Here is a 5,536-nt window from a genome sequence, read left to right as displayed (position 1 = left end):
TATAATGTCACTAATTGTAATTATGTAAATACTACGAGTACTTTTGTTAGATTACCTGAAACCTGTTATTCAAACTTTAAACAGATATTATCTCATAAGTAGTGTGAAAAAGCCAATATTACAGTCAAAATAGTTAATTTACCATTAGGAAAAGAGTGTTGAATATATAACTTTTCTCTTATCGCAGGAACTTCTAAGTATAAACAAAGTAAAAATTATTCAAGTAGTTATCCTGTACTAAATAATACGGACTTATTATAGATATAGTATAAATCTAACTGTTAGGAAAGGAATATAAATAACTGTTCACAGTATAATAATTGTTCTTCATGCTTTTACTTAAACCATTTTACGTATGTGCATGGAGCTACTGGTATAGTATTAGGAGCAGATCAACCATATCGGATACGGCAAATAGAAGGATACTATGTCATAGACCCCAATACGTGGCAGATCGATTCAGCTGTCGATACATGGAGCACTACCCAGAATGAGACATCTTTAAATGCTTCATTATGGTATGCTCAACAACATTAGAAATTAAAATTAACATTAATATTACCTCATAATAATTTGACAGAGTTACATTCAATTGTAAATTGTTACTGAAGTTCTATAAATCCCCCACAAAAAATTACACTAGAAGTGGTCTGTAAGCAAAAAAGATCACGAGCTCAAATTAGCCAATTAGCAACAACCAAACATAACATTAAATTATTACAAAGCATTGTTACGTATACCCAAAACTTGAGAAAAAAGATGCAACAATTAGTTTCCATTGACTTAGATCAAGTAAATCAAACTTCAATATATAGAAGAGCATTACGGAAAATAATTCAGGAACAACCTTGTCATCAGTTAGTTAACAATGTTACAGTTCGCAAGCTGTTATTAACAGCTGTTATGGCAAGAACCCCCAAAATAGGTAGATTGATTCCATTAAGATTTTGTACCCCACCAGGCGGCGTTTTAGAGGAATCAACAGGTCGAATTACCACTGAATGTTTAATTCCTAATGGAATAATGTGTCAGTTATTTACTCCTCAATTGATACAACCATTATTAGTAATATGTAATCAAGATAGTAAAGCCAAGTGTTTAACTAACACTACTTACACATTATGTGTGCATCACGCTCCAAAATGGACAGCAGATGTAGCTTCCATATCAGCTGTGGGAGATTGTTAAACACCTCTAACTTTAAAACACAGAGGGGTGCGTACATGGAAATTCACTTCGGGTACAGTCTTATGCCTCAATTTTAATTGTTCTATTATTCAAGGAAGTTCTTTAGTTACATATAAAGAACACAGTATTTATATTCATCATGGGAAAGCACATGTAATAATACAGAAATCTAATTTAATGCAAGCAAATTTTTAGCAAATTTTATTAAGAGACTTAAATTTAACATTACATAAACAAAACATTAATGTGTTACAACTCCAAAGGTTAGGCAATAAAATAGAAATGTGGCTCTCTTCAGGAGAATATATAAAAGAGGATTTAACTAAGTTTATCTCTGTAATTTATCAAAATGTTTTGACAAATACTCAAACTCCCGAGTACTTACAGGCAATCTTGGAAGGACTTAGTAAACCTCTCACTTAGCTGGGTAATATTGCCCAACAAGCTAAAGAAACAATTATCAAACATATGCAGATTTCCAATACAATTACAGAGAGAATGTCTAATCTTATTTGGCAAATAGGAGACGGTGTGTAAATTTTTGTTAGCGTTTTAGGTATTCTTATAGTTTGTATTGCAGTTAGAGTTTTGTTAAGATGTTGCTATCCATATTTACAAAGATATGTTAAGCTTTCGCATTCAAAAGTAGCAATTTTTATCAAAGAGGACAAAGTAATGTGAGATAGTGCTCATGCTAAGCAAGGCCTAGCATAATTAACAACGCACTAAAACTCCCAGAATGCTTCAAAGAGGTTAAAAAGTCAGCGATTAACATTCTGGTTTTCACCATCTGACCCTTAAATAAGAATGCTAACAGTATGATAAAAATTGCAAGCAAAGCAGTGCTTTTTAAAAAAATACAAAAATGCAAAGCTAAACCGCAAGAACAAAAACAACCATATATCACGCTAATAAAGTCTAGGAAGTATTATAAGTAAACTATTAGAAATTAACATAAGAAGCATAACCAATTATAATAAAGAGCGTGTAGAATATAAATAAGTTAACTAGTAACCAATAGGTGTAAAAATTAAAAATGCATATATATACGTGTTGTCATATATAAATAATAAAAAAGTTATGTTAAATGCCTCACTCAGTAGGGACAGTTTATATCTTTGTCTAAAAAAGATAAAGGACTCCTTTTAAATAAGCTGTTAACCAGTTCTGAAACTACTAAATCAGGCAGCCGCACCTAGCCTTCAGGTTAAAAAGCAAGAGCTTAATTTGGAAACCTCATAAACCAACAAACCTCCTTAATTTATGACTTTATAAAACAATAAAAGTTTTAAATTGAACATCCAGGTCTGAGCCTGTGCTTAATTCAGTCCTTATATAATTCAACACAAACTCACACAGCAATGGGCTTTTCATTCATGAAAAGTAGATGACCAATTCTTTAGTATAATTTAATTTTCACATATGAGGACAAAATATAGCCCCTCTATGATAAGCAATAGAAGCTGGAAGCTTGAATGAGGCCAAAGCCATGTCAAGATACATATTAAGAATTATACAACTGAACAACAGAGTTCTGCTACAAGGCAAACCATTTGACTGCAGAGCTAGATGGTTTTTGTTTAAAAATGAGATCAGTACAAAGGCTCTCTCTGCAGAAGAACAGAAACTAATTTAAAAAATATACTAAGCAAGTCATTTACTTGTCAGGAATCTTATTCCAGGAAGGCACAGATTTCTTACAAGGGAAGGATTAAGACACTACCTTCCCTATTTTTCATTAAATAATCTTGGTGCCAGAATTTCAGCTGTTGTTGTACTACAAACTAATTCTTATACAGCATTGGAGATTGGTAGTTTGAGGAAATATCTCTATTTAAGTTGTTCTAAAATCCTGTTCCAGAAAACCAAAATATGAAGCTAACTTTGAATGAATGTTCTTATTTTAAAATGAATGCAGGCCAGATAGATAATGATAAGTAACTATATGTTTAAAAAAAGCATTCAACCAAGTGAATGTTCCTGCTAATAAATTGTTCCAGGAGTTCTCACCATTTCAACTTGAAGATCCTATTGAATTTTAGGATACCAGAGTAGGCAGAGCAAGCGTATTTTGATAGAACAATCTAAAAAAATAGGATCTGTAACACTGTAGCATACCCACTGCAGATGACTTAATCTTGCACACAAGAGAATGGAACTGAACAAGCCACTGGAGGCCGTTTTGGACTCTCCTGTTCTCTTTCGAAGCATTCTGTTTTTAAAGTCTTTTTTGTAGTAAACATTAGGCCTGTGTGAAGCAGCAAGTATTTTCTTTGGATTCAGCCGATTCAGGGGGACAGTGATTTGATTTGGAGGTTTGAATCACTGTCCTGATTTGATTTGACCGAATTGGATCTGAAGATTTGCCACCATTTCAGAGATTCAGCCATAGACTAAACAGGCAGCTGTCCTCACTATACTGGACACAGCTGCCTCCAGCTGGTAAGTCTGTTGTGGTGGGTGGATGGCAGAGGGAAGGGGCATGGGGGAGGGAGGGATTGGGGCTGGGACAAGCTGCCCAGCTGGGGTGGGAAGGGTGAGAATCAAGGAGGGCAAGGGCGCAGGATGCGGGCATGGTAGCGCTGGCAGTGGGGGCTATCCTCTGCTGCCACTTGCCCAGCCAGAGTGGGGATGCAGGTGCTAGCACTGCTTGCCCAGCTGGGGGGGGGCACAGGATGCAGGTGCTGCCGCCGCTTGCCCAGCTGGGGCCGGGAGGAGGGGATGCAGGCGCAGCAGTGCTGGGAGCAGGGGCTATGTCCTGCTGACTTGGCCCACAGCAGCTCATCAAAACTTCCTATGTGGCCCTCGGGCTCAAATGATTGCCCAGCCCTGGATTAGGAGGAACTTTATGACTATGAGAGCAGTCAATCATCAGACCAGACTACCTAGTAAAAACTATGGAATCTCCATCTCTGGAAATGTTCAAAAGCAGGTTGGAGAGACGCTTGGGGATGGTTTATTCAGGGATGATCCTGCCTTGAGTAAGCGCCTGGACTAGATAACCTTTTGAAGCCCCTTCCAGCACTACTGTCCTATGAACCTAGTCCATGGAAATATAGAAGAAAGACTCCTTGAGCCACAATGCCTAGGCTAACTCCCAGGTAGCCTCTATCCGGTAATAGCTGTTGTTGTTCTCTCTCAAAACCTTCAGGCATCCTGCCCTCTATCTTCCCTTTTGGCCTGTGGGAGTGTCCTTTCAAGACTCTTTTTGCACTTAGACTTTGAAGTACTTCCTTTGCATGAAAAATGACATTGAGTCTATTTCATATCTGCCCCCAGAAAAAAAATGAAAGGTTTGGATCTGGAAATTTAAATTAAATCTTTCTCATTATGAAGATATAAAAAGGGGTTGAATAAAAGGCTCTAAGGCCTCATGTATACTAGAAAGGGTTTCTTGGTATATCTGTTCCAGCAAAACCCTTAATAAAAATACAGTTTCTACAGGCAAGAGAGTTCTGTTGCTAGTACTAATTATATTTATATTATAATTAAATAAGGTATATCTTGGTAGAAAAGACTCTTTTTTATGTAATAAAATAGGGGTATTTATATTATGGCTTTTGGAACTACAGCCACCTTGACATACAAAAATAAATCACACCTAGCCAGCATAGCCATAAATAATTAATTTCTATCCTACCCACACTAATCTTGCTAAAACACGCAACTACCATAAGTCCTGAAATAAAGAAGTCATTGCCCACTTTTCTGAAACCAGTTTTCTCATCCTCCTTTGTTTCTGCGTGTTAAAGTAAGAAAAGATCGCTAGTCATGATATACAGTGCTTTGCATACTGGTGTCTGGGATGCTGAGTTAATAGCTGCATCCCAGGTTATGGCTTAGTACCATACAGGTATTATCTACAGTGAACAAGCTAGACTGGATTATTGTGTTGTATAAATGCTTCCAGTTTTCTAATGTCAACTACCCTTGAGTTCATCTAGAAGCAATGTTTCAAGGTTGTGACTTCTGTATACACACTAGGAATGACACAAATGATATCTGTCAGAAAGTTAAGTTATGCGATATCCTCTCTGTTCTATGGCATTTTATATCAATGTAATTGGAATTTCCAATCCACAGTTAATTGAAATCATTATGTTGTCAAGGTATTTCATAATATTAGCAATAGATTGATAGTGTTTTTATGTTACTAGTTAAAAATACATCTCTAAAGCAAGGGCTTTCAACCTTTTTAAAGGAGTGTACCCCTTCTGGGTACACTTCTGGTGGAGTGGGGGGGGAGGGTGTGTGGCAGCAGCCGGACATGGAGTGGGAAGGGACTTGCATGCGGTGGCGGTGGTGGGGTTAGTGGATGGCATGCAGCAGCCTCCACATCCAGCCAGCT

The 5,536-nt window shown here is 37.0% G+C and overlaps 1 protein-coding gene across 3 annotated transcripts in view; it reads right to left on the bottom strand.

The window, feature by feature from the left end:
• KCNMA1 (potassium calcium-activated channel subfamily M alpha 1) overlaps nt 1–5,536 on the bottom strand; it is a 1,434,006-nt gene that overhangs the window by 1,031,354 nt on the left and 397,116 nt on the right. The window lies entirely within an intron of this gene.

The sequence above is a fragment of the Gavialis gangeticus genome, unplaced genomic scaffold (genome assembly GCF_001723915.1).
Source record: "Gavialis gangeticus isolate Ggan-Ray unplaced genomic scaffold, GavGan_comp1, whole genome shotgun sequence".
NCBI classification, from domain to species: Eukaryota; Metazoa; Chordata; order Crocodylia; family Gavialidae; genus Gavialis; species Gavialis gangeticus.
The sequence above is the reverse complement of the archived record's forward strand: the minus strand, read 5'-3'. Positions and strand labels throughout refer to the sequence as shown.